General features: G+C 39.2%; 1 protein-coding gene across 1 annotated transcript in view; it reads left to right on the top strand.

Annotated features, from left to right (window-relative positions):
* Positions 1 to 7,535: 7,535 nt before the first annotated feature.
* LOC149780851 (uncharacterized) overlaps positions 7,536 to 12,312 on the top strand; it is a 172,607-nt gene continuing 167,830 nt past the window's right edge. Inside the window, exon 1 of the mRNA XM_089937935.1 lies at positions 7,536 to 7,608. The gene's annotated coding sequence lies outside the window, so the exon portion shown is untranslated. The remainder of the gene's footprint in view (positions 7,609 to 12,312) is intronic.

A 12,312-nucleotide genomic window follows, 5' to 3' on the forward strand; every position in this document is an offset into this window, starting at 1 on the left:
AGCTAAGCTCAACGAAGCCTACGTGAATTTGCATAGGGTCAGACACAGTCTGATACCGAAGCCAGAAGAAATAGAGAATGTGAGAATGTTAAAAATCACTGAAGACCTGATATAAGAGCTCTTCAGAGAAGAAATGAACAGGGAAAAAGAAGAATGGACAGAGAAGTACAGACTTCAGAGACAGCAGCAACAGCAGCAACAACAGCAACAGCAGCAGCAACAACCTGAAGCTGACAGAGGCTTTGTCGATTGCCGTATCGACACTAAAGAGTTCTTCTTCTCTTTCCGAAGAAGCAGACCTATTGCCAGAAAGTCTATCCTCAGAGGACATCGCATTCTTAGAAACTAAAAAAGAATGCCATAGCAAACAAAAAAACAGCCCTTTTCAGGGCTACCCAATACTCTAGAAAAGAAATAACGATCGATTTGCCAATGTGTAGGTAGAGTAGTGTGAATATAAACACTAACTCTTTTATAAAAAATGTGAGGGTATGTGTTTGTGTGTTTGTAAGTGCTCACGTAAGTTGGTGTCGATAGTAGATTAAAATAATGTTTTTTGGTGTTTGAGGTGTATATTTGCGGTTAGATTGGATTGCTTTGCGTATGTGGATAGTCTATTGAAGTGGTTAATAAAAATTTTTAAAATAGTGATGGGCAGCATAAAAAAGTGAGTGAGTGTTTCTTTTAGGTCCGCGCGTTGTTGTTTTGGGTCATGATCTAGGTAAGATCAATTTTATGTTTTTAGGGGGATGTTTTCCATCACGTCCGCGCTTTCAATATAAATTGAAACTCGCTTGGCAGTCTAGCTACCCTTGTTGATTGATCAACACCAAAAATGAACACGAGACTGGAGAAACTGTTGGAACTTCATGTGCATCCTGCCTCTGCTCTCTCCCCCAAAAAGGTAAAAAGTAAATGGAGGACAAGATGTGTATGTGGCGCCAGGCCTGGAAGGTGTCACCATTAACCAGGTGTCCATGAAGTTCCAAAAAAACAGCCCTTTTCAGGGCTACCCCAATACTCTACAAAAGAAATAACTATTAATTTGCCAATGTGTATAGGTAGAGTAGTGTGAATATAAACACTAACTCTTTTTTTAAAAAATGTGAGTGTATGTGTTTGTGTTTGTAACCGTTCACGTAAGTTTGTGTGAATAGTAGATTATGGGTTTCTTAGCGTAGGTGGAGAGTATAGTTTGGGTTTTATTATATGAAATGAGAAAAGTAGGGGGATGTTTTCCTTCACGTCCGCGCTTTGTTGTTTCTTTGGTCATGATCTAGGTAAGATCAATTTTATGTTTTGGGGGATGTTTTCCTTCACGTCCGCGCTTTCACTATAAGAACCCACAGTATTCGTCGTTCAAACCATTCTACAAAGAAGATGGCTTCTAACCAAATGGACAAAATACAAACATTGCAAGACGTTTTAGACAACTTAGGAATGATGGAGCAGATGTTAATAAGACTCGTTGAAGACCATTATTCCTATAGTCCCCATCGTGTAAAGATGGAAATTAATAACTTAAAAAAGGTAAAGGACAAGATTAGTGGTGTAATGAAAGAGATAAAGGAGGAGAAGGAGGATGAAGAGGAAAGAATAAGAATAAGCAAATGGAACGAAAAAATTGAAAAAGAAGAAGAAAATGAGAAGAGGAAGAAAGAAGAGGAGGAAGAGAAGAAGAAAGAAGAGCAGGAGAAAAAAAGAAAGAGAAGAAGAGAAAGAGTGTAGGAGATAAAATCAGAACTTGGTGGAGAAAAAGAAGAAATTAGAAGCAGAAGAAGAAGAAGAAGAAGAAAACCCTAAGGCCCTTTTCAGGGCCAGCCATATTTCTCGAGAAGAGATAGCCTTTCAATTGCCTACCCCTTTTTTTAAATTTAAATTTAAATTTAAATTTAAAAAAAAATTTAAAAAAAATCCCATGTTCAATTCCCCTTGAGGCTAGAGTGACCCAAGACTTTTTCCCATGTTCAATTCCCCTTGAGGCTAGAGTGACCCAAGACTTTTTCCCATGTTCAATTCCCCTTGAGGCTAGAGTGACCCAAGACTTTTTCCCATGTTAAATTCCCCTTGAGGCTAGATTGTCCCACGATTTTTCTCCATGTTAAATTTCCATTGAGGCTAGATTGTCCCAGGGGGTCCTGTAATGCTAATTCCCATTGAGGCTAGGGTATCCCCATTCACTACTATCAAACCTTGTGGATTCGTATAGTTAAAGCGCGGACGTGAAGGAAAACATCCCCCTAAGACATAAAATGTATATTACCTAGATTATCACTTAAAACGCGCGGACGTGAAGGAAAACATCCCCTACTTTTCTCATTTCATATAATACTTTCCACATAAGTGAAGCAGCAATAAACAAACCCCAAATCTACTATCCCCACAAACGTACATGAGCGCTTACAAACAAACACACACACACACACACACACACACACACACACAAGAAAAAAGAGTCAGTGCTTATATTCACACTACTCTACATACACACATTGGCAAATAGATTACTATTTCTTATAATATAACATCAAACATATTTTTAAATCATAAACATTTTTTAACTGACACATTATTTTGGACAGGGTTGGCAACGTTGTGAATGAAATTGTGATTTCCACTGTTGGAAGTCGTTAGGCCATTGATGGACACTACGTTTCCTAGCTAGAGACAAAAGATAAGCATACTGGTCACAAAACCATCGATCTACTTTCACATCGTTTCTAGAAGAAGAACGAGGATCAAAATGAGTCACTAAATGTTCTAAGGAATAGCCCAGGCAGCGATGATGCAGAAAATACACACAATATTGTCCACACACCAAGGAATCTGTGCCTTGTAATTTCACATTATTGAATCGGGTGGTCTGAGCATTTCTTCTCATAAAGTCAATGATATCGTCTTCCAGAGGAGGCAATCCAATAGGAATCGAAATATTCCACACATCCTTCTTGAGGAAAGTAGACGGCTACCTAGTGGGTTCCTGGGAGATGACTGTTGTCCGTGTTGATCATATAAGCTTGATGGTCTTGAGGTTTGCGATGAGGGAGTTCATCTTTAGCACAGACGACAGGATTCCAAGAAGATGTGTACGAACTGTGGTTCAAAAGGTAATGAAGGAATCTTGCTGCAGTGAGGGCAATGACTGAAGATAGGTTCTTGAAAACACCTGTCGCACGCTCGATGAGCCACGCAGAAATTAGGAATGTGAATACCGGTCTCGTGCATGCATTCGAAATCGAAAAAGATGAAATTGCCTTTCTTCTTGTGTCCATCCTCTTTCTCTGGTGGGGATTGGTATTTTTGCACGTAGCATTGGTATTCCAAGTCCACGGTGTTGACAAATATGACATTTTTTCTTTGCTGAACATACGTGTGCCTTGGCACTGTTGGTACGTATTCTTGTCCACACGTAGGGCACAATCTCAGCAGTTGACAAGCGCATTTCTTCTGTGAACCTTGCGTCTTCAGATGTTGTTGGTAACAGGTAGGGCTGACAAACGTGCGCAGACAAGTTGAACAATGCACTGGTTCTTGCCCTTCGTTCAGACAGGGTGGAGAGGCCAAACATCTTGAGCATTTCGAGCCACAATGCTTGTGTAGCTCTCGATTGTTATAGCCATAGTCACATTTCTCACAGTAATAACCATATCCCAGGAATCCAGTGATACTGGTAATGGTATCGAAATGGTCATCGTGATGATAGACATGAATGTATTTTCCGTCCTTAAAGTCTTTCCCTTGAAACAACAGAGGCCCACGCATTTCTTGAGGATGCACTTTCAAGGTGTATCGTGGAGCTAGGGCATCTTGCAATTTTTGCATCTCAGGAATGCCACAGGGTGTGTCTTTGGGCAAGCCAGCTTGTTGTAACAGGAGTTCTGCTTCGTTTCGTTGTTTGGCTCGGTCCGATTGTCGAATAGTTTTCCAGGCTCTTTTCCATTCTGCCGTGTCGTTCTTATCGGCATAGGTTCGTCCCACCACGATGGCCCTGGCTAAACACATCTGGTCTTCAGGGTTGTGAATTCGGACGAGACTCTTTTTGGTGTTGCGAAGCTCGTCCACCAATAACATCTTTTTGCGTCCAGTCCCTTGAGGAGGAGAGACGTGGGTCATGTCCACTGTGGTTTTCCATCGGTGATGTCAAACTGGTCATTGGATTGTTGTACGTGTTGAATTTTGTCCATGACTTTGGAAGCGGTCAATTCTGCAGGGCTGCTAAACTCGATCCAAACAGGGGATTTCAAGCCGTCGTGTTGTATGGAAAGTCTCAAGCGATCGTCTTCTTTGGGTTGACATTGTCGCTTGAGTGTGGTGAGTAAAGAATCCCACACCCCGGTGATGAACCCTTCTGCTTTCTCCAACGGTACTTCAGACTTGAAATCTTTAAACTTCACCGTGTATTTGTAAGCCGTGGTTCTAAATTTTCTAGAGGAGCGCTTTTCTGTCTCTCGAATGTCATAGTACTTTTCAGGGTTAACTAAGGGTGGTGAACTTTGTTTAGAGGGTTTGGATTCTGGTTCACTCATGTCCTCTTCAAAATCACTGGCATGAATTTGTGCCAAGACTTCAGCCCTGGTACGAGGTGATAGATCACGTTTCTGCCTCTTACTTTCTTCTTCTTTCTTCTCAAATAAATTGGATCGTTTCATCTTGAGTGCAAAACGTCAAATGACTCAAGTTTAAACACCACAGACTAATTTATAGTCCTGGCAGACCAGCGTATATAAAAGGGTGTGTGTCTTGTCCTTTCACTATTCATTTCACTCTCAAACCAAGCACAACGATGGAAGAGACTACCCAAATCGAACATTTCATCAGAGCGTTGCGAGGGGTCATTAGAAAATTTTCTTCAGACCAGCCGACGGACTACTCTCCTTCCTTTCGAGACAAAAGTCAAGATACTTGCTATATCTGTCAGAAGAAAGGGCATTGGTCTTCAGAGTGTCCAGACCGTCAAAAAAGAAAAAAAGGGGTTAAAAGAGACAAAAGTCAAGATACCTGTTATTATTGTTAAGAAAAAGGACATTGGTCTCCAGATTGCCCAAAAAAGAAACAAGAGGAGTCAGAAGAAGAGAGGGATTCTTCAGAGGAAGAAGAAGAGGAGGAAGAAAGCAGACAGGTGAAGAAAAAGAAACAGGAGAAGAAAAGAAGAAGGGAAGAAAGTGAGGAGGAAGAGGAGGAAAAGACTGTGACGGTGAAGAAATTCAAAAAACAAAGAGACTAAACAATGAGACAGAAGAAGTCTATGAACTTTTTAAAGTGCTTTGTTGTGAATTGTGAATTGGATTGTAACTATTGATAAAAGAATAAATTAGGTATAAAAAGGTAAGTGTCTTTGGGTTTTGGTTTTAAAATAAGAACGTACACTCACACATTCATACACACGTACTATAGGGGTAAAATGGGTTGTTTTCTTTTTTTTTGTTTTTTTGAGTTATTGGCATTTGAAAGTCTATCTCTTTTCGAGAGATGTGGGTGGCCCTGAAAAGGGCCTTTCTTTTTGGTGTAGGGGTGAGTTTAAGCAATCAACTTTATCTGCCTTAAGCCTTTGCCACGGCCGAGGCCTACTTCTGATGATGATGATTGGGTTGAAATCACAAAGGGTGGTACGGTAGGCTTAGTGACAGGGTTGGCGTGTTTAGCTCGGGAAGGTCGTATTCTCTTCGGTCGTGATAAAGAAGTCTGATACATTTGTTTCAGACTTCTTAACTCCGCTAAAATGTCTAACAGTACCGTGACCGTTTTATTTTCACCCTCTTGTTTCTTTGCTGCTGCTGGTTGTTGTTGTTGTTGTTTTTTTCTTACCTCTTCTTGCTGTTGTTGCTGTAAAAGAAACGCTTGTTCCGCTTCCTTTTGTCGTTGTATAAATTTCTCCAATTCTTCTTTCTGTCTCTGTCTAAAATTCTCCACGTGTGGTAATGAAGGTGACGAAGGTTCCGGAACAAATTCTTGCGAGGTAAGAAAATCCACAAAATCCCAAGTCCTGGTTCCCTTGTGTAGTCTCCACTGCTGGTGCACCCCAATGGATCGTTTTCTGAGTTTCCGTCATGTTGAATCACTGTCTCGCATCGATTGACTGCACACAGGCGGTAGCGAATCTATATAGACCACGTGACGTCACAGACTGTTCTCTTCGGATTGGATGCGAGCTGACTGAATTTTGTAACGCGTGTTTGGATTGGTCAATGAACTCAATCCGTTTCAATCCTTCCTCTACCTATAAATAAGCGCAGTTCACTGCATTGATTTACCTGTTCTCGTCGCCTCAGCATGTGGACTGACGTTGAATCTTCCACCCTTGTGTCGACAATGATGTCCAGGACGGACATGCTAATGTATGTCCGATCCAAGTGGACAGTTGTCCACAAGTCAGACACCAGCCTGTGGATACGAAGAGTGTATGTGGAAAGACAAGGATGCCTCAAGAGGACTCTGATTTATGGCCCTGCAGTAAGACGCAGCTTGAGGACAAGAAGATGCAACAGATGCCCTTTATGTTAAGGGCATATTAACATAAATCCAAAGGCCCTTTTCAGGGCCACCCACATCTCTCGAAAAGAGATAGACTTTCAATTGCCTACCCCTTTTTTTATTTTTAAAAGAAATAGAGAATCCTCCCTGTTTCAATTTTCGTATGTTCCCTTTTCATAGACCCATCAGGTCGGAACCCTATTAAAATAGGGTCCCGACCCTGTTCCATTTTCCCTTGTCACTCAACAGACCCAAGATTTTTTTTTCCATGTTCAATTCCCCTTGAGGCTAGAGTGACCCAAGACTTTTTCCCATGTTCAATTCCCCTTGAGGCTAGAGTGACCCAAGACTTTTTCCCCATGTTCAATTCCCCTTGAGGCTAGAGTGACCCAAGACTTTTTCCCATGTTAAATTCCCCTTGAGGCTATATTGTCCCACGATTTTTCCCCATGTTAAATTTCCACTGAGGCTAAACGTTCCCAAGGGGTTCTGTAATGCTAATTCCCATTGAGGCTAATGTATCCCCATTCACTACTTTTCTAAGAGAAATAAACAGCAAATTACCAAAAGACAAAATCTGACCACACAATAGCTAATTGTATATAAATGTCGAAGGTGTAATCCAGAACTTAACTTTGCAATGAATTTAAAATCTCTTTAGTTGTAAATGTATCACGTGCTTGTTTCTGGACAGTATTTGGGTGTATTTGGGCAGTATTTGGGTATATTTGGGCAGTATTTGGGTGTATTTAGGCAGTATTTGGGTGTATTTGGGTAAATCGTGCCGCCGGTAACTACCGGATAATTTCGTAAATTACCATAACGTTGAGAGCTTGGAGTTATATCCCTTTGCACAAATGAACATAGAATTCCAACCGCTTCATAAATCCGCGTGAAAGGCAAATTTGTTGTTGTCATCTTTTCTTTTGCTTTATTTGACATTGTAAATATCGGAAGCAGACGATATATGCATGTATATTTGTAGTCGTTCACACACCCCTTAGCTGAAAATGGACTTGTCCAGGAACTGGAAATGGATCTCGAGCATGTCCGTTTATGAATTTGAAAACTTCCGTTAAGCATGAAACGCGCGGACGATGATGGTGTTCTGGCCATCTAGTCAGTCAGTTAGAAATTGTAAGTCAGTGAACGAATTGACTAAGTTCCTTGCACTTTTTTTTTTGTTATCACATTTAAAGATTTCCGTTATTGAAATCGGTAAGGGGATACAAACAAACGGGGAGGTATATTCAGAATGTTTTGAAGCCTATGGGTAATTTTAATTTTTTGTTATTTTTATTTTCCCCGTTCTAGGCTGACCATTGGGTCGGGGAACACCATCGCAAGGTCACATTACAATCGGATATAATCTAGGGACAATGAATGAAGTGTACAGAAAGAGAAAATACAAACAAAAACACACATGCAAGCACAAATACTAGTCCTACAATGTAAAACATAGCACATGTTGGTTTTGTTTCAGTGCTTTGTTTTAGTGGTATGTCTTACTATCCAAATAACGGCCTTGTATAGCGTGTTCCGAACATCTCAAACATTTGGCAGCGAACAAAACGAGTCTTGTATGATTTACCGAATAGCGGAGAACTCGCCCTGGCAGAACTCATCCCAGGTGTCTGGAGAAGTCGCCCTAAGGATCATATATAGTAATTTTGAGATGTCGCCACATGGATCTTATTTATTGTTGTTTTTCTTCAACTTAATAACTTACTAAATTTATAAAATGTGCAATTTTTCAGCTTTTCCATTGGATCAACTCCGCTTCTGTACTTAACGAAAAATAAGTGTTATCTGTCACTTTTGCTCTGCTCTTCAAATCATTAGATGCATTTTAATAATATTTGTAGAGATAGTGTTATCAATATTTTTATTACATTTACATCTAAAAATGAAACATGCATACTAGATGCAGTATAAGTAAATTTAATCATCAGGTGAAAATGATTTAGGCGAACAAAAATTTTTTTTCAGTTCTTCAGTTGAATGCTTCCAGATCATATATGTCATCTAAAAATCTGAACCAAAGAGATGGATTGTTTTGAATAAAATCCTTTTCTAATTCACCCATGAAAGATATAGGAGCCATATTAATACCCATTATCTGTATGTAATTCGTATTATTAAATTGAAAATAATTATTTTCCAAGATAAGTTTTTATTATTTTACAAATATCTTCGGGACCCTGAGTGGCTGAGTGGTCTAAAGCGCTCTCCGTTACGGATCACTGCCATCTCACCTCTGTCTGTGTGGGTTCGAGTCTCGGATTTGGCCTATGTGGATATGTGAGAAAGCTTGACATTAGCTTCTTGAGGGTCGGTGGTTATTTCCACGGATTTCCCGGGTTCTTCCTCCACCATTAATACTGGCTGCCATGTATGGACTATCGTGTGCTGAAAAATGGCGTTAAACCCTACAACAACTACAACAGCAACAACAAATATATTTGCTAGATAGTGTGCTATTATTAGGATTGTTATCAAGAAAATATTTGCACGCTTCAATACCATCTGCATGCGGAATGTTGGTATATATTGATGTTACATCTAATGATACCAGGATTGAAATTATCAGATAGATGTGGAATAGACTTCAACTTTTTAATGAAAGTAGTTGTATCTTTAATGTATGAAGGAAGTGATTTCCTTAAAGGTTGTAAAACACTATCAATAAATTTGGATAGGTTTTCAGTATATGAATTACAGCCTGATATAATGGGTCGTCCTGGAAAATTTAAAGGTAAATTATGGTCAGGATTTGTATGAGTTTTGGGTAATATGTAGAATTGAGGTGTACATATGTTAAGAGGGGCAGTATCAAATTCCTCACATACCGAATTATTATTTTTAGCGATCTCATTAATGCATGTTGAATTTTTTTATTTAATTTCTAATTGACGTTCAACTTCTTTAACATAATCATCTTTATTCATAATAATAATAGTGTTTGACTTATCCTTTTTAATCACTATACTGTCATCATTCATTAGATTATATACAGACTTAATTTCGTCCTTAGAAATATTACTATGATATTGCTTTTAATGATTACCAGTTAAGATCTCTTTTTTGATAGCGTATATATAAAAATATAAATATGAATCACGTAAAAGATGACTTAATTCTGTTACAAAAAGGTTATTTGGGTGACAAGTTTTGGGATGACTTCTCCAACCAGTTGGGGCAACTTCTCCAACCACTCTGGGGTGACTTCTCCAGATACGTGGGGGCGCGTTCTCCATGGGGTGAGTTCTCCGCATGCCTGATTTACTGATAATGATAGAGAGAGCAAAAGCGGATGACGAATGAAAAAATTACTTATATTTAGCATTTATGGTAATACTGACATTAGAGAGGTACAAATGACACTTTACCTGATAATTATACCATTGATGATGAGGTGAAAAACATGGTGGTGGTGAACGATAAAAAAAAGGACCATGGATGATACATTTATCACGTATGATGATGAGAAAGAAGAAACACTTGTGAAAACAATGTTGTCTACCAGAGATTTACCACCATTAATAATGACGACAGTGAAGAAGGCGAGAGAAGAGAAACATGATTCACTGTTTAATTCCTTGCTCGTGCCAATGATATAAAGATTTGTACCGAAATTGTAACAGTTCATCGAATACCTGAATAATTTCTTTCAAAGGTCCAGAAGGTTACAATATTCAATCTTCAGAACTACCCTCCTTCCTCTCTCTCTGTCTCTCTTTCTCTCTCAAATACACACATGCATGTATGTATGTATGAATGAATGCATGTATGTATGAGGCATGTGATAATCGACATGTCCTGACATCGATGGGATTGGTCAGTGTTTAATTTGTCTACTGGTGGCATTGTTTCTTAAAGAAACATGCCTGCAACTGTAACACTTGTACATTACTTTTAGTCTAATTATCATCAGCAAAATAATCACATGTCTTTAAGAAACATTACAGTGATGAATGCTAAATATATTAATTGTCTTTAGTTTCCAACAAATAGTCAGTACAACATAGAATGTTTGCAACCATTCTTGTCTGACCCAGGTATATAGTGAAAGTCATTAGTGCAGAAGTGCAAATTGAAACATAAATGGACTACGACATTATCTGATCTTTAAAAATGATAGATAAGTGCTTTTCCAATGGAACACATGGAAGCCGGATGAGGGTGGCCTTGAGATGTCTGGAACCCTTGCATTACTTATCAGACTCTGTACCAACTGGGTCACAGTGGCATGCGAGAGAGATGGGGCAGGTAACACAAAATACTAAAATTATCAGGATTAATGTGTATACAATGTGAGGACAGTCTGAACACTATCAGCAACTATATGTATGTATGTATGATTTTATGTATGTACGTGCAGAGTGAGCATTTTATTTACAACTTTTGAAAGTAGTAGTAATTAATACTGAAATACCATTTTCATGATGCATTCATTATCCTGAGCAAATTCAACTAATCTATTGATACCGCATTATTAAATTTCCCTATACTGTGCCAGTGGCCTAGTGGTTAGAGCGTCTGTCTTGGAAGCGGGAGGTCATGGGTTCGAACCCAGGCCGAGTCATGCCAAAGACTTACAAAAATGGTACTAAAAGCTGCCTCGCTAGGTGCTCAGAATTAAGAGGTTAGTATTAGGGCTGGTCGGCCTGGTGTTAGGATAATGTGACTGGGTGGGACATCATGCTACATGTATGCGGCATAATGCTCCAGTGCTAGACATCACTATAAACTGCCACACTGCAGACATCATAGTGATATGACTGAAAAATGGTTAAAGCTTCGTTAAAAATTCTAATCACACACACACACAAAAATTTCCCTAGTACATCATTAAAAGGTAACACAGATTCTGCGCCGTGTTTGGTATAATTATTAGACCCTAACGCATATTTACTGCAGGGTAGAAACTTGTAGAATGGGCTACTTCCATCTGGTGGATTCTAATAGAAAGGGTTTGTGACCGTAATGGTGAAAATAAAGGTTAATTTGCCAGGTTGGATTCATGTAATGGTCGTCCGAGAGTTATGCGTTGGTACGTCACTGTCTTTTGAATGTATATATGTAGTTTTTCAGTCTTCTTGATAGCTACATATTATAGATGGCAAAGACAGAATCAGTCCTTTTTGATCATATATTTGGACAAAAATAATAGTGATTTCAGAAGAGTCTTGTACATTCAATACATGTGTGATTAGGTGTCAGTCATATTACATGATGAAATCTGAGATGGATTGTAGTTAACAGTTACAATTGAAGCCCAACAATTAAATAAGAACAGAAGTGTGATAGTTATTTCAGATTCTGTGAAAAACTATCAGTTATATTTCACATGGCCTTTCAACATTTAGCAGTGGGGCCCAGAGTGGCCGAGTGGTTTAAAGCGCTCTCCGTTACAGATCACTGATTTCTCACCTCTGTTTGCACCGGTTTGAGTCTCAGATTCAGCCAGTGTGGGTATGTGAGAAAGCTTGCCGGTAGTTTCTCGTGTGTCAGTGGTTCCTCCCATGGTTTTCCAGGGTTCTTTCTCCACCATTAATACTGGCTGCCATGTGTAGCCTATCATGTGCTGAAAAATGGCGTTAAACCCAACAACAACATTTAGCAGTATTTAACTAGCACAATAAATCAACATTTATGAGCCCCACTAACCCAGTAATTAATGGTGAAAGTTTGATGAATGATATTTATCCACAAATATCAAGTTACATTTATTGCTGAATTTAATAATAATGTGGGAAAATAGCGATTTCTGGAGAGAGGACACTTCACTGAGTCTGACACTGCCTCATATTCACCATTTGCTGTAGTCGTGTCTTCTGC

Source organism: Sinohyriopsis cumingii, chromosome 16 (genome assembly GCF_028554795.1).
Source record: "Sinohyriopsis cumingii isolate HCF-2022 chromosome 16, ASM2855479v2, whole genome shotgun sequence".
Classification (NCBI taxonomy): domain Eukaryota; kingdom Metazoa; phylum Mollusca; class Bivalvia; order Unionida; family Unionidae; genus Sinohyriopsis; species Sinohyriopsis cumingii.